The 16,488-nt window shown below is 45.5% G+C and overlaps 1 protein-coding gene across 2 annotated transcripts in view; it reads left to right on the top strand.

Moving 5' to 3' along the window:
• Positions 250-16,488, top strand: part of ARHGEF3 (Rho guanine nucleotide exchange factor 3) — a 342,982-nt gene continuing 326,743 nt past the window's right edge. The window contains exon 1 of one of the 2 annotated variants that reach the window (XM_021068992.1): positions 250-352. The gene's annotated coding sequence lies outside the window, so the exon portion shown is untranslated. Of the gene's footprint in view, positions 590-16,488 lie in introns of both variants that reach the window. The other variant, XM_021068994.1, reaches the window with a different exon arrangement.

Below are 16,488 nucleotides of genomic sequence, written 5' to 3'. Positions count from 1 at the left end.
AGGGATCCGGCTGCACACCCTGACGTTAAATTCTTTCCGAACTAGGTGTTGAGGGATGCCCCGGAGGCCAGATCTCTCCTCTTCCCTCCCTAGCCTTCTCCAGGATCTCCTCTGGGCTTGAGGCGAGGAGTGCTGAGCGGCAGGCGCGAGTCAGTGCGTCCGGGTCTCCAGCCACCCGGCTTGGGCGCCAGCTAGGGTCCCGGGCCCGCCTCCCGCCCACGTGGCCTCCCAGGCCTCTCCACGCCCACGCCCCGCCCCTCCTCGGGGAGCCGCCCCCACAGCCGCGGCCGCGGCAGCTGTAGCCGTGGTTCGCTCTGCAGCCTAGCGGGTTGAGCCTGAGCTGGGCGCCGAGGTGAGTGTAGATGGCTGGCCTGCAGCCCCTCTGCTCTGCTAGACTTTCCCTGACTGGACAACCCCATTAGCCGCCTCGGAGCGGGACACTTTCCCGGGCTGGCTCCTCTCCACCTTCACCCACCAGGCCGGAGCTGGGCCCCACCCCATCCCGGTGCCCGCGGCGTGCTCTACGCGCTGTCTGGCCCCGGGCACTCTGGGCGCTCGCGGGCGCACTGGGCGCTTGAGCGCGGCGCAGGTAAGCAGTGTCACTACAGCCCAGACCGGCTGCCACTCGCGCTGTTGACCCTGACTTCGGTCTTCTTGGTAGCTTTTGGGCGAAAGTTCTTGGAACCACTGCCGGGGAGGTGCCACCTGTCCTGGGGCGCAGCCCCTTTACTCGGGTGTCGGGCACTGCAGGTCTGGTCTTGCAGAGCTGCTGGTCACTTCACCGCGGAGAATCCAGCTTCGGGTGCGCGGGGCGGCGGCCGAGGTTTCGCGCGCCTCACCCAGTGCTGGCGGCTGCATGGTTTAAACTGTGCGGCCAGAGGCTCCTGAGATAGAAGCGGGGGAGGTGGACACCAAGGGGTTAAGGTGAACCTTGGTGCCTCATAGCCAGAAACGGGTGAGCGTTTTTCTGAGTGTGGAGGTTTCTACCAAGTCGGTTTCCCTTGGGCTTTGTCACGCGGAAGAATCGCGCTTGTCCTATCAGCGGCAACATCATGAGCTGAAAGTTGCTGAAACGGAGCTTCTTGTTCCTAGAGGGCTTTTGCTCCATTTAATGCCTGAACCGTGCTTCCTTCCAGCACTGGGTGAGGATGTGAGAACTGCACAACAGTAGTTGTCTTGGATGAATTAGCAGAAACTTATTTTTAAGCAGTTCATGTACTACCCAGCTATCACCACTTTCTACCCTGGAGTGTGGAAGAGGACTTTTGCTATGTCTGTGTCTTAGAATAGTCTTGGGAAAGTTACTTCACCTGTCTATGCCTCAGTTTCTTCATCTGTAATGTGGAGGTGATAATAGTTCAAACCTGAAAGTGTTGTGTGAGACTAAAGCTCTTAATGCAGTGCCTGGTACAAGCTAAGTTCTACCTTGTTAGCTGTTATTATTATGGCTGACATCTAACAGGGCGTCGCTATCCCGAGCTCTTCAGCCAGGTTGGTGGGCAGGTCTTGGCACTTCCCCTTCTTTTGCTAAGGACCTGAATTATTTACACAGTAGCTGTGGTGTCCCCTTCAGCCTTGAAACACTTGGGCTTGGCAGTAATACTTCCTATGGTTAACCAGCCTTGTGCAAAATGTATCTCAGAATGTGAGATTAGAAATGACCTTTGTCAAGGACACTCCTGGAAAATGAGGTCTTGGACTGTCTCTGGGGCCTCTGAGGTATTGCTGGATGTTTCCCTTGCAGAGGTAGAGTGGATAAGATTTTACCTGAATTCCTTCAGGCTGTGGGCCCCCTGACAGGCTGGCATCCTCTATCTCTGTGAGTGTGGGAGTCTATTTAGAGGCCTGAGGGCCTATTCTTGTCCCCTCTCTTCCATTCATTCACCTTTAGCTGATTGTCTCTTCCATCAGCAGAGTGTCCTTTGGCTGCACCAGTTTAGTTTTTTCCTTCTGGCAACCACAGACAAGCATTCTGAACCTGGGGCTCCAGAAACCTCCTGAAATACACATGGGATGTTTGCAGCATAGGTGTATATTTGCCAAATGGTTCTCTTTTCATCACATTCTGCAAAAGGCCTGCACCCCATAGAAGTGGGTACTGAACAGCTGGTGGGAAGATGGGAGTTCCTGCTCCCTATACAGGGCAGGGCCGATTTTTTAATGGAGTCAAGATGGTGACATTACCTCTGTACCTGGAAGTGGAGGTGCACCTATGTTCCTTTGTGCCCTTGCTTAGAGCACACCTTCCAGTTGAAAATTCAGATCTGCCTTGACTTGAGAAAATCTGATAATGAAGTCATTTGGGGAAAGAAGAAGACAGGTTGTGGGGCCTTTAGGATGGGATGCAATTCATGAAGATTTGAACTCAAGTTGTCAGGAGACGTCTCAGGGCCTTTGCACATGCTCTTCCCTCTGCTGAGCACACTCTTCCATCACCATCACTTCTTTTCCTTTCTTTTTTTTTTTTTTTTTGTCTTTTTGCCATTTTAGGGCTGCTCCCATGGCATATGGAGGTTCCCAGGCTAGGGATCTAATTGGAGCTGTAGCCACTGGCCTACGCCAGAGCCACAGCAATGCAGGATCCGAGCTGTGTTTGCAACCTACACCACAGCTCACAGAAATGCCAGATCCTTAACTCACTGAGCAAGGCCAGGGATCGAACGGGCAACCTCATGGTTCCTAGTCGGATTCGTTAACCACTGAGCCACAACGGGAACTCCCATCACTTCTTTTCATGTCTGGCACTTCCTTGCCCTTTAGCTCAGATGTCTCCTTTGTAGAAAAGGTTCCCCTGACCAAAGCAGCCCCTTCTCCATCAGTTTCTTTCACGTTCCTTCATTATATTTTACTCATGGAACTTACCTGAAACAGTCTTACTCATGCATTTGTTTATGGTTTTATTTTCTTCATACACCCAAAAGTATGTAGAATCCAAGAGGGTAGTTATATTGCCCTGCTCACTGCTGAACTCTGTCTCCTGGCACATATTAGGTGCTCAGTAAATGCCCCTGAGTGACAGAACCAATGAGTATCCACCGAGGGCAGCAACATGAGGCCAAAGAGGTTTAAAAGTAGTGAAATGCAAAGGAACTGGCTGTTAGTCAGGAATGCCAGGCTAAAGTGACCTTTGAGGTCGCATAGTTCAACCTACAGTTTAAACCACTTCCACAGCATCTCTCCATAGTTATTGCTTAACCTGAGTTTGAATCCTCCAGTGACAGGGACCTCATTGCCTTCTGAGAGAGCCCATTCTATTGGAGGAAAGATAGGGGGTGCAGAGAGCCAAAGATAGTTCCTGTACCCCCTCTGATGAGGATGAGAGGTGGTCACCAGGCTTCTGCATGCTGCTGCTCTAGTTTTCAGTTCCACTTTGCACCCCAATCACCCTTCATCCATTACCACCCATCCCAACGAGCTTCCCCTACTTCTCTGCCATTACCAAGGTTCCTGAGCCCCTGAATAGAACTTAATGTGCTACTGAGTCATACGTCATGGGGGGCGGTGGGTGCCGAGGCAAAAGGCATCAAAGAAAACTGCAATGACCTTCTAGGCCATCTCTATTGTTCAGGCTCCTGTAACTCATTGGGCAGCAGGGGTGGGTGGGAATGGGGTTGGGGCTCTGTTTCTTTCAGTCTTTTGTTCTTTCACTGGATTTTTCCTAATCATTCCTTAATCAGTTTATTCCGTATGGCCCGAGATACTATTTAAAAATTAATCCTTGGACTCATTGTCTTAATGGTTTGTATCAGTATTGCCTGATTCATATCATCTCACACATACAGGTTGAAACCTGAGTTAAAATGAAATGTTCCTTTTTTCTGTTATAAATTTGTTGATGTTGTTGTTGTTTTGCTTTTGAGGCGCCCACCGCGGCATATGGAGGTTCCCAGGCTAGGGGTCCAGTTGGAGCTACAGCTGCCAGCCTACACCACAGCCATAGCAACGCAGGATCTGAGCCGCATGCGACCTACACCACAGCTTATGGCAACATCAGATCCTTAACCCACTGAGCGAGGCCAGGGATTGAACCCAAAACGTCATGGTTCCCAGTCAGATTCGTTTCTGCTGCACCATGATGGGAACTCCAAAATGAAATGCTTCTAAATGTGGTTCTAGTTTATGGACTCAGTCCCAGTTTCTTCATAGGCTATCACTAGTGTGGTGGATGAAGTGGGCTCTATTCTGAGGAGGTTTGGAGATAAGCTTTGCTTTTTTCATGTACTTTAGCCACTTAGCTCAGCTCATTTGCTTCACTTTTCAAGAATCACTTATGGAGGGAGGGCTCTGGCACTGGCCACCCAGCAATCCAGAAAACCAACTGCGTTCCTCCCTTCAGGAGTTCATTACCCAGTGGTGGAGCTGGACAATAGATAACTCAACCTATAATATGATGTCAGGGAGTGTGATCAGTGTGACGTAGGAGATAAAGCTAGGTAAGGGGATCCAGAGGGACTGGGATGGAAGCAGGGTTGGTTTAGGTTAGGGACGGTGTCTCTGAGGAAACAGCATTTGAGCAGAAACTCATTTGAATGAGGGAGCAGCCATGTGGGTATGCTGGGGAAGACCACTCCATGCATATGGAACCCAAGGTTGTGGTCAAGCCGCTGGTGTGGGCTTGAGCTCTTGAACCCCAGACATGGTCTGTCTCCCTGGGGAATGGAGAGGTGAAATGAGGCATTCTAGGCAGAACCTTCCCTACCTTCTCCTCAAATCCTCAGCATTGTGTACTCACGTGGTTGACCAGAAGGCTCATGCCTTCCTTTCCAGAGGGTGGGACCTGGAGTGACGACATGCCTGAAAGTGCCACCTGGACAATGAGCCTGAGCCTGGGGGCACTGCTAGAATTATAACTCTACACATACTAGGGCCTGCCTCACCCTACCTGCCCTGACCATGGACTTCTTCCTCTTTTGTGTCATTTAGTCACATCCACCTCATCACTTAGAGGGAACTCTCTAGTGGGAAAGTAATTACTTAGCAGGACTTTGATGGAAAAAAATGAAGATATGAAAATATATGCAATTGTGGACCAATAGATGAATGCTTTTCCGTTTCTCCATTGATCGCCTGATCACTTTATGTTATTTAACGTAACATAAAGGAGGTGTGACTGGAAAGCTCCTTGGAAAAAGAGACCTCTATAAAGATACAGAGAGGGATAGCTACAAGTTCCCCCTATTGGAGAGTGAGGTGGGATGGAAGAAGAGATAACAGCATGTGCAAAGTTGCAGTTAAAGAGATTCTCATTAGTGGAGTTCTCGTTGTGGCTCAGTGGGTTAAGAACTTGACATAGTGTCCGTGAGGATTTGGGTTCGATCCCTAGGTTCGCTCAGTGGGTTAAGGATTGGGCATCACTGTAAGCTGTGGCATGGGTTGCAGATGCAACTTGGATCTGGTGTTGCTGTGGCTGTGACTGTGGCTGGAAGCTGTATCTCCAGTTTTATCTCTAGCCTGGGAACTTCCATATACTGCAGGTGCAGCTGGAAAAAAAAATCTCTTTGCTTATAGCAGTGCATGTGGGTTTCTCCGTGTGTGTGTTAGAGTGTACTGTGCGAAAGGAACTGACATAGCAGCCTTTGATAAATGCCAGTTGAGCGGAATCGCTGTGCCTTGTGCCACTGAACTGTGCACCAACATCTTCGTATTATCTGTGCACCTATCCTGTGGCACAGGCCCTCTGAGTGAACTAGTTTTTGAGACCAGGAAATTGAGGTGTGGTGTGATGAATAACTTGCCAACTGTGTGTCTTCTTGGGCCTCTTGTCAGTTGTATTGGGAGAGATGGAGCTGAGGAGGATCCTCCCAGAAGATATATTCAGTGATGTAAAGAGATAAGTGTTTTGAATATCTTGAACGGGGCTGTCCTTGGTACACGTCCCCATGGGATGTCAGCTTTGGGAGTCAGAGGCTGCTTCCGGCCAAATGCTCAGTCCCAGGCTCGGTGAGGGTTTGTGGGATGTTAGGTGGATGCCCCAGGGTTTCTGGTGCCCCTGGCACAAAGCTGGAGGAGGTCATTGCCTTCATTTCCCAGGTGTCTCCTGACTTTTCCAAGGTGGACCACAAGCCACCTTGTGGTCCTAGTTCAGGACAGAACTAGACATGGGGCCCAAGTCAAAACCAGAATGTGCCAGTGAGAGAGGCGGGGGCCCATGGCCAGAGTTGGAGAACAGTGGGGGCAGCTGGGTGTCTTGCCTGGCTCAGCTAGCTAAAGACCAAGCTAGTTACTTAACAGTCCAACTTGACTCCTTGTCCCAACACCCCATCTGCACTTCCAGCCAGCATATGGTAAGTTTATGGGTCTGGGCTTGCTCTCTTGCTGATAAAATCCCAAGCCCTGAATTCATCTTCAGTTCTGAGCCCAGTAATATTTTCCTGGAAGCTGGAGCAGCACACTGACTGGCTTGGAGGCAAATTGAAATGTCTACAAGATGCAGAGGTGGTGGTTGGAATCTCTGTTCCTGTCTCCGCTCCAGCACCACCAGTGGAGTGACCTTGGACAAGGTGCCTCACCTCTCCAAGCCTGTTTGCTCATCTGTAAAGGGGGTTAGTGCTGCCTATACCTCACAGGCTTGCTCTGAGAATTAAATGAGAAGATATTTGCAAAGTGCTTACCCCCATCATAACCTACATGCAGAAGGGGCTGACTGGGGTCCTCATTTGGTAACTTAGGGTTAACCCAGGTCACTCCATCACTGCTTTGTGCTTCTGCAGGAAAGGTGTGCTCAGGCACACTGGAACATCTTCCTTCAGATTTGGGGACTTCACTGGCATGGGAAATGGTCTTTTTAGAAGCCAAGTCTGGATAATGGACTTGAGGCTCAGTTTATGGTGAAACAGAGGCCAGGTATGAACCGCTGCTGAGACTTCCTGCCCAACCACAGCTCCTCATCCTCCCCCATAGTCCTCTCCCAGCAGTTTGCCCAGCTCCCAGCCTACAGTGATTGCCTTCCTGTCCCCATGGTACCAGACCCTGAGGGGCACGTGACTCCCCCAGAACTTGGCTGCTCAGCTCAGTATTCCAATTCATTGTTACCACACTGCATTCCAAGTCACCTGCTGGACCCTGTAATGGAGCTGAACCTCATGGCCCCCCAAACTCCCCAGAAATTTTTCTACTTTCACCTCTTTGTTTCTGCTTGGTGTGCTCTTTCGGTCTTGTCCACTTTTCACAGCTTCCTGTGGTGCCCAACTTCTTCCCTCTTTTCTTCCATTTTGGCTAGAAAAAGAAATGCTCTTTTGCACAGGAAACCATGATTATTTCTTAATATACAGAAAAGCAAACAAGTCAGAAATTATAGAGTAAAAATTGAAACTGCACCTTCCCCATCCCAGACTTGTGTCCAGAAAGAACATTTATTTATTTATTTTTATTTTTTATTTATTTCCCCACTGTACAGCAAGGGGATCAAGTTATCCTTACATGTATACATTACAATTACATTTTTCCCCCCACCCTTTGTTCTGTTGCAACATGAGTATCTAGACATAGTTCTCAATGCTGCTCAGCAGGATCTCCTTGTAAATCTATTCTAAGTTGTGTCTGATAACCCTAAGCTCCCGATCCCTCCCACTCCCTCCCTCTCCCATCAGGCAGCCACAAGTCTATTTTCCAAGTCCATGATTTTCTTTTCTGTGGAGATGTTCATTTGTGCTGGATATTAGATTCCAGTTATAAGTGATATCATATGGTATTTGTCTTTGCAGAAAGAACATTTATGATTAGCTGGCTGTGTGTATATTTCTCTTATGTTTTTACGTACCTGTGACTATTTTTAAAAACCAACATACTAGCTCATTTTGTATGTGTTCTTTTCCAACTTTTTTCTTTTTTTCATTTAGCTGTGTGTTCAAGAGCACTTTCCTTTCCATCTTTTGCATCTCTCCTCTTTTTACCTGCCCTGGCTCTTTCCTTTCCCGGGGATGAGTGTACAAATTTAATGGAAATAGGTTTTCTGTTTTCTTGGGTATATATCCAGAAATGGAACTGCAGGCCATATGGCAAGTCTATGTTTAACATTTTGAAGAACTGCCAAGCGTTCTCCGCAGTGGCTGTACCTTTCTGCAATCCCACCAGCAGTGTAAGGTTCCAATGACTCCACGTCGTCACCAACACTTGTCACTGTCCATCTTTTTGATTATTGCCATTCTAGTGCATGTGAAGTGGTATCTCATTGTGGTTTTGATTTTCATTTCCCTAATGGTTAGTGGTGTTGAATATCTTTTTTTCCACTTAATTTTTTTTTTTTTGTCTTTTTAGGGCCACACCCATGGCATATGGAAGTTCCCAGGCTAGGGATCAAATTAGAGCTATATTCACTGGCCTGCGCCACAGCCACAGCAATATCAGATCCAAGCCACATCTGTGACCTACACCACAGCTCACAGCAATGCCAGATCCTTAACCCACTGAGTGAGCGCAGGGATTGAACCTGTGTCCTTATGGATTGTAGTCAGATTGTTTCCACTGAGCCACTTAATTTTTTAAGGGCAGTTTGGGGTTTATAATAAAATACAAAAGAAGGTACAGAGATCTCTCCTGTACTCCCTGGTCCCACACATGCATAGCCTGCACCTTTATCAACATCATTCTCCAGAATGGTACATTTGTCACCAAGGATGAACCTGCGTTGATGCAGCATAATCATCTAAAGTCTATAGTTTACCTAAAGGTACACTCTTGCTATTTTACTTTCACTGGGTTTAGATAAATGTATAATGACATATATCCACCATTGTAATATCACACAGAGTATTTCACTAACCATAAAAATCCTTTGTGCTTCATCTGTTCCTCTTCCCCATCCCCTCCGCTGGAAACATAGACCTTTTTATTGTCTCTATAGTTTTGCCTTTTCTAGAATATCATATATTGGAATCATATACTGTGGAGCCTTCTCATTTTGGCTTCTTTCACTTAGTAGTATGAATTCAAGGTTCCTTCATGTCTTTTCATATCTTGATAGCACACTTTTTAGCACTAAGTGATGTTCCATTCTCTGGATGTATCACAGTTTATTCTCCCATTCACCCACTGAAGGACATCCTAGTTGCTTCCAAGTTTTGAAAATTATGGATAAAGGGGCTATAAACATCGGTGTGCAGGTTTTTACTGTGGATATAAGTTTTCAGCTCTCTTGGGCAAATACCAGAGAGTGTGACTGCTAGATGGCATAGTAAGAATGTGATTAATTTTTTAAGAAACCACCCAACTGTCTTCCACAGTGGCTGTACCATTTTGCATTCCCATCAGCACGCGTGTCACACATGTCTTTTACAAATACTTTCTCCCACTTTTGTAACTTGTCTTCTAAGTCTCTTGGTATTATCTATTGTAGAGCAGAAGTTTTTCATTTTATGAAGTCCAGATTATCAATTATTTCTTTCATGGATTGTATTCAGTTGTTGAATCAGGCATCACCATTACAGGGTATTCTAGGTTTTCTGCTGTATTATCTTCTGGGACTTTGAGACTTGTGCATTTTACATTTAGTTCTATGATACATTTTGAGTTAATTTTTTGTGAAGCGTTTTAGGTCTGTCTGGATTTTTTTTTTAATATATGTATGTCCAATTCTTTAGGTATCATTTGTTGAAAAGATTAACTTTGCTCCATTGTATTGCCTTTGCACCTTTGTCAAAGATCAGTTGACTGTATTTATGGTGGTCTATTTCTGGGCTCTCTGTCATGTTCCATTGGCCTATTTGTCTATTCTTTTGCCAATACTGCACTGTTTTTGTTGTTGTTGTTGTCTTTTTAGGGCCACACCCACAGCACATGGAGCTTCCCAGGCTAGGGGTCTAATCGGAGCTGTAGCTGCTGGCCAGCAGCAATGCCAGATCCAAGCCATGTCTGCAACCTATGCCACAGCTCATGGTAATGCTAGATCCTGAACCCATTGAGTGAGGCCAGGGATCAAACCCATGTCCTCATGGACACTAGTCAGGTTCATTACTGCTGAGCCATGACAGGAACTCCAGTACTGCACAGTTTTGATTACTGTAGCTTTACAATGCATTTTCATGTCGGGCAGCACCAGTCCTCCAACTTTGTTCTCCTTCAGTACTGTGCTCATTGAGTATCTTTTCATGTGCTTATCAGCCATTTGTATAACTTCTTTGGAGAAACGTCTAATCAAACCTTTTGCCTATTTTAAAAATTGGGTTGTCTTTTTACTATTGATTTGTAAGCAGTCTTTATATATTTTAGATTCAGTCCCTTATTAGATGCATGATTTTTTCAAATATTTTCTCACATTCTGCCTTTTCACTTTCTTGATGGTGTCCAAGATTTTAATTTTGCTGAAGTGAAATTTATTGGTTTCTTTTGGTTGCTTGTGCTTTTGGTGTCATATCTAAGAAACTTTTGCCTAATCCAAGGTCATGAGAATTTATGCCTAAGTTTTTTCCCAAGAGTTTTTTAGTTTTAATTCTTTTTTTTTTGTTGTAGTTTTAGTTCTTATATTTAGGTCTTTGATTCATTTTGGGTTAATTTTTGTGTGTGGTGTGAGGCAGAAATCCGGCTTCATTATTTTGTATGGGGATATCCTTCTGACCCAGTACAATCTGTTGAAAAGACTTTTCTTCCCATTAAATTGTCTTGACATCCTGTTGAAAATTACTTGGCAATAATTGTGTTTATTTCTGTATTCTCAATTCTGTTCCATTGGTCTATATGTCTATCCTTATGCTAGCACTGTCTTTTTTTTTTTGGCTGCCCTGAGGCATATAGAGTTCCCAGGCTAGGGACCAGTTGAGCCACAGTTGCAACCTAAGCTGCAGCTGCAGGAACACCAGATCCTTTACCCTGTGTCCTGGGCCAGTGATTGAACCTGTGTTTGCAGTGCTCCCAAGATGTCGCTGATCCTGTTGTGCCACAGCAGGAACTCTTTTTTTTTTTTTTTTCATTCTTGGTCTAGTACTGTCTTGATTAGTGGAGCTTTGTAGTAAGTTTTGGAATTGAGAAATATGAGTCTTCCAACTTTGTCTTTTTCCGTTGATTCTGCTGGCTATTCTGGGTCCCCATATGAATTTCAGGATCAACTTGTCAATTTCTGCCAAAAAGGCAGCTAAGAATTTTTTTTTTTTGTCTTTTTTTGCTGCTGTTGTTGTTGTTGCTATTTCTTGGGCCGCTCCCGCGGCATATGGAGGTTCCCAGGCTAGGGGTCCAATCGGAGCTGTAGCCACCAGCCTACGCCAGAGCCACAGCAACGCGGGATCCGAGTCGAGTCTGCAACCTACACCACAGCTCACGGCAACGCCGGATCGTTAACCCACTGAGCAAGGGCAGGGACCGAACCCGCGACCTCATGGTTCCTAGTCGGATTCGTTAACCACTGCGCCACGACGGGAACTCCCAGAATTTTTTTTTTTTTTCCTTTTTACGGCCACACCCACAGCATATGGAAGTTTTCAGGCTAGGCATCAAATTGGAGCTGCAGCTGCCAGCCTATGCCATAGCAATGCAGGATCCGAGTTGCACCTGCAACCTACACCACAGCTGGTGGCCGTGTCAGATCCTTAACCCACTTCGAGGCCAGGGATCAAACCTTCATCCTCATGGACACTGTGTTGGGTTCTTAACCCACTGAGCTACAGTGGAAACTCTAGTAGCTTAGAATTTGATAGGGATCATAGAGTCTGCAGGTCAGTGGGGAGTTTTGCCATCCCAGTGATATTAGATCCAGTTCTGAAATACTTATACTAGGGTTATACTGGGGTGCATCTCTGACTCAGCTTTCCCAGTCATTGAGCTTTCTCAGGAGACTTGGAGCCTCATCCTTCAAGCTGCACAGACAAAAACCCAGGGACTTCAGCATCTCTTTTCTTTGTTGAAGAAAATGACAGAATATAGTGTAGTGTTGAATCTAAGGCTGAAGACCTTGGATAAGATATTTAGCTCCTGAATTTGTAGAGTGGGAGTGCATCTGGCACTGACTGAACATATGGCAGACCCAGCTTCCCTGGCATGATGGAGATCTCTGAAGACACTCCCACAGTCCCTGCCCCCATGCCTTAAGAAGTATGGTGAGAACTAGGAGGTACTGGGCTGTGGTGGAAGGTATTGTAGTGAGAGGCTGTGTTTTATCTTGTTTTATCTATTGGGCAAAGAGGGAAGGGAAGGGTTTTTCATTTAAGGGAAGCGTTTTGCTGCTAAAGGAATTTTTGTCCCCCCTTGTCCCCATCATAGTTTGAAGACTCAAATAAAAATAGGAAAGAAATACTATCCCATATTAAAAGGTTAGTTTACACCCCTACATGCACTTGTGTGTTCCAGATGTAATGGTCTGGCCACATGTCCAAGACTGTATTCTCATGGAAGTAGAAATAAAATGTGAAGCACCTACATGTGCATCCGTAGGAGCCTGGTTTTCGAGATTTAAGAAACAGCCTGGGGACTCCATTGGAAACTGCAAATCCACTTACACCTCAGCTTACTCTCGGCTGGGCCGAGAAACTTCATTTTAAACAAAACAGTGCTAATGTGTGTATGAGTGAGGGATGGAGTTGTTACCACTGTTGTTTCAAAAGTCAGTTAGAAAAGCATTACTTTGGGCTGAGGTTTTAATTTGTTTCTGTAGGGGGAAAACTTATATGTGATAGAAGTTATTTTGAGATCTTCAAAATCTAAACTCCTTTTGTTTAACAGATTCCCTTCACCTAGGCTGTTAGAGCAGTTCACAGGGATTTCATTTCCATTCTTCAGTGAGGGGTGGGTGTGCATGCCTGTGTGCCTGGAAAGTTAGGGGAAAAACACAGTGATATAATCCAGCCCCAAACAAGGAAGCGTGTTACAGAGCTGAGGCTCCAGTCTCAGAAGGTGCAGCTTAGCTGACCTTATATAACCTCTATGACACATCTCCCAGCGGGGTGGGGGCACTGTTTCTATCCAGCATGGCTTTAATTTTACAAAAGCTTTGTGCAGTCTTGCAGACCCAAGTGGTTTTCTTAACAAATCACTCACATTTCATGTGTCCTGGGCTGGACAGGGCCTCACTAATCTTTGGCCAGAATTGTGAGTCAGAAAATATTTAAATAACCACCTGAATCCTTTAAGGAGAGAGAGTTGGTGAGTTAATTTAGGGAGGTGGGAGTTCCTGTTGTGGCTCAGCAATAATGAACCCGACTAGTATCCTTGAGGACGTGGGCTTGATCCCTGGCCTCACTCAGTGGGTTAAGGATCTTGCATTGCTGTGAGCTGTGGTGTAGGTCACTGAAGTGGCTTGGATCCTGCATTGCTGTGGCTGTGGTATAGGCCAGCAGCTGCAGCTCAGATTCGACCCCTAGTCTGGGAACTTCATATGCTGCACATGTGGCCCTAAAAGCAAAATAACAAAATTTAGGGAGATGGAGTGACGCTGAAATAGCAGTGCAGGAAGTGAATGGCAGATACTGATTTTAGAAGCTCTTTTTTATTATACTAGTAAAGAAAGTTATATTACCTTTTAGAGCGAGATCATAATGATGATGTTACCAAATTTTAGTGAGCACTTAGTACATAGTGGAGCATGGCTTTTCACACTTGGGTTTTTTTTTTTTTTTTTAGGGCCATACCTGCAGTATATGGAAGCTTCTGGGCTAGGGGTCGAATTGGAGCTGCAGGTACTAGCCTATGCCACAGTCACAGTGATGCAGGATCTGAGCCACAGTTTCTACCTATGCCACAGCTTGTGGCAGTGCTGGACCCTTAACCCACTGAGTGAGGCCGGGGATCGAACATGCATCCTCATGGATACTAGTCTGGTTCTTAACCTGGTGAAGCACAACAAGAACTCCCACACTTGTTTTTTTTTTTTGTTTTTTTTTTTCTCTCTTTTTTAGGGCCACTCCTGCAGCAAATGGAAGTTCCCAGGCTAGGAATAGAATTGGAGCTGCAGCTGCCAGCCACAGCCACAGTCACAGCAATGCCAGACCCAAGCTGTGTCTGCAAATTATACCACAGCTTATAACAACGCTGGGTCCTTAACCCACTGAGCAAGGCTAGGGATCTAACCTGAGTCCTCATGGATCCTAGTCAGGTTCATTATCACTGAGCCTCAACGGGAACTCCTCACACTTGTTTTTGATTTGGGCCCATTGTAAGAAATAAATCTAGACTAACCTGGGGTGTGTGTGTGTGTGTGTGTGTGTGTGTGTGTGTGTGTGTGCGCGCGCGCGCGCGCAGGCACATACGCGCGTGTGTACACAATGTGCACATGTGTACACACACACATATCTAAAACAAGTTAGGTGAGACAATACTTACCCTTTGTATGTCCAGTGCCCTCTGAACATTAATTTTCTACATTAATGAATTTATACTTTTTAAAAAAAGGATGGTCGTGAGACTCATTCAATTTATTTCAGTAATGGGTCAAAAACCTACTGTTTGATAGTTTCCACTGTGGCACAGTGGGTTAACAATCCAGCTTATCTCTGTGGAGGCTCTGGTTCGATCCCTGGCCTGGTGCAGTGGGTTAAGGATCCGGTGTGGCTGCACCTGTGGCGTGTGTTGCAGTTCCAACTCAGGTTTGATATCTGGTGTGGGAACTGCCATACGCTGTGGGTGCAATTAAAAAAAAAAAGCAAACCTACCATTTGCAGAACACTTTGCTAGACAATTTACTATGGGCTTTACATGTACTATCTCATTTTATTCTCATAGCAATCTCATGCATGGGGGTACTGAGGCACAGAGAGGTAACTTGTCCAGAGTTACATGATGAATGAGTAGGATTTGGGCTTGAAATGAGTATTGTTAAAAGTTCAAAGGAGGGAGTTCCCATTGTGGCTCAGCGGGTTAAGAACCCAGCTCGTATCCATGAGGATGCAGGTTTGATCCCTGGCCTCACGCAGTGGGTTAAGGATCCAGCGTTGCTGCAAGCTGCAATGTAGGTCACAAATGTGGCTCAGATCCTGTATCGCTGTGGCAGGGGTATAGGCTGGAAGCAGGTCCGATTTGACTCCTAGCCTGGGAACTTCCATATGCCTCAGGTGCGGCCCTAAAAAGCAAAAAAAAAAAAAGATTTCTGATGGAGTTAGTTTTTTGGGGGGCATATTAGGGTTCTTCAGAGAAAGTCAACAGGATATATAATATATATTATACAAATATATACAACATAATATAACAATGTATAATGTATAATGATGTATGATGCATAATATATATTATACAATATTATACAACAGGATGTAAATATATATTTATCTTACAGAGCGAGAGGGAGAGCATGAGAGGGAGAGAGATTTATATTTATTTGATTGTAGAGGCTCGGCACATTCAAAATCTACACAGTAGGCTGGCAAACGGGAGACTCAGGGAAGCATTGCAGTTTGATTCCAAGGGCTGTCTGCTGGCAGAATTCCTTCTATGGGAGGTCAGTCTTTGTTCTGTTAAGGCCTTAGACTGATTGAATGAGGCCCACTCATATTATGTAGAACAATTTGTTTTACTCAGAGTCTATTGATTTAAATGTTAATTTCATAAAAAAAAAATTCCTGGAGTTCCTGTCGTGGCTCAGCGGAAATGAATCTGACTAGTATCCATGAGGACACGGGTTCGATCCCTGGCCTGGCTCAGTGGGTTAAGGATCCTGCATTGCCATGAACTGTGCTGTAGGTTGAAGAGAAGGCTCAGATCCTACTGTGGCTGTGGTGTAGGCCAGCAGCCACAGATCTGATTCTACCCCTAACCTGGGAACCTCCATATGCCTCCTTTTTAGGGTGTGGCCCTAAAAAGACAATCAATCAATCAATCAATCAAAAATTTCCTGTACCTTCACAGAAACATATAGAATGATGTTTGACCAAATATCAGTCCCTTAAGGTCTAGTCAAGTTGACACTTAAAGTTAAGTATCGCAGGGAATAAGATACTGTTTAAAGTTGTTCCAAAGAAAGGAAAAAGTCAGTGGGAAGCAGGAATGTGATATTGTTACAAATAGAAGGACATTTCAGAAAGAACTCCTTCTCCCATGAATGACTGCAAAATAAGGTTATCCTTGGTTCCTGTGCAATTACAGGGGAATAACATGTGTTGGCAGATGGGTTGACAATGGCAGTGGCTCAGATTTTATTGCTTTGAGTTGAGTGGATTTTTCTTACATTTCAGTTTTAGACCAGATCCCTGAGAGTTCATGGCCCTAATAAACAGGGTCATTTATCTGCAGCTAGTGGGTATTTGTTCAGTGCATTTATCTGCAGGGCACTCTGTGTTAAAACCACATTTGTGTTTCAGCCTAAACTTGAAAGACTTCCTTCACCTCTCCTGAGCCAAAGCTACCACACAGCTGTGGTGACCTGTGGATCACTGGCCATAGGAACTGTTGGTATTTGGGGATGTCTCAGTGGAAACTTAGGCTGTATGTGAGAATATGGTATCCAGACAACATTAAACTTATTGTAGTTTTAATTTTATCTTACTTTTATTGATATAATTCACATACTATAAATCCATCCTCGGAGTTCCCGTCGTGGCGCAGTGGTTAACAAATCCAACTAGGAACCATGAGGTT

This window comes from Sus scrofa, chromosome 13 (assembly GCF_000003025.6).
Source record: "Sus scrofa isolate TJ Tabasco breed Duroc chromosome 13, Sscrofa11.1, whole genome shotgun sequence".
NCBI classification, from domain to species: Eukaryota; Metazoa; Chordata; class Mammalia; order Artiodactyla; family Suidae; genus Sus; species Sus scrofa.
The sequence above is the reverse complement of the archived record's forward strand: the minus strand, read 5'-3'. Positions and strand labels throughout refer to the sequence as shown.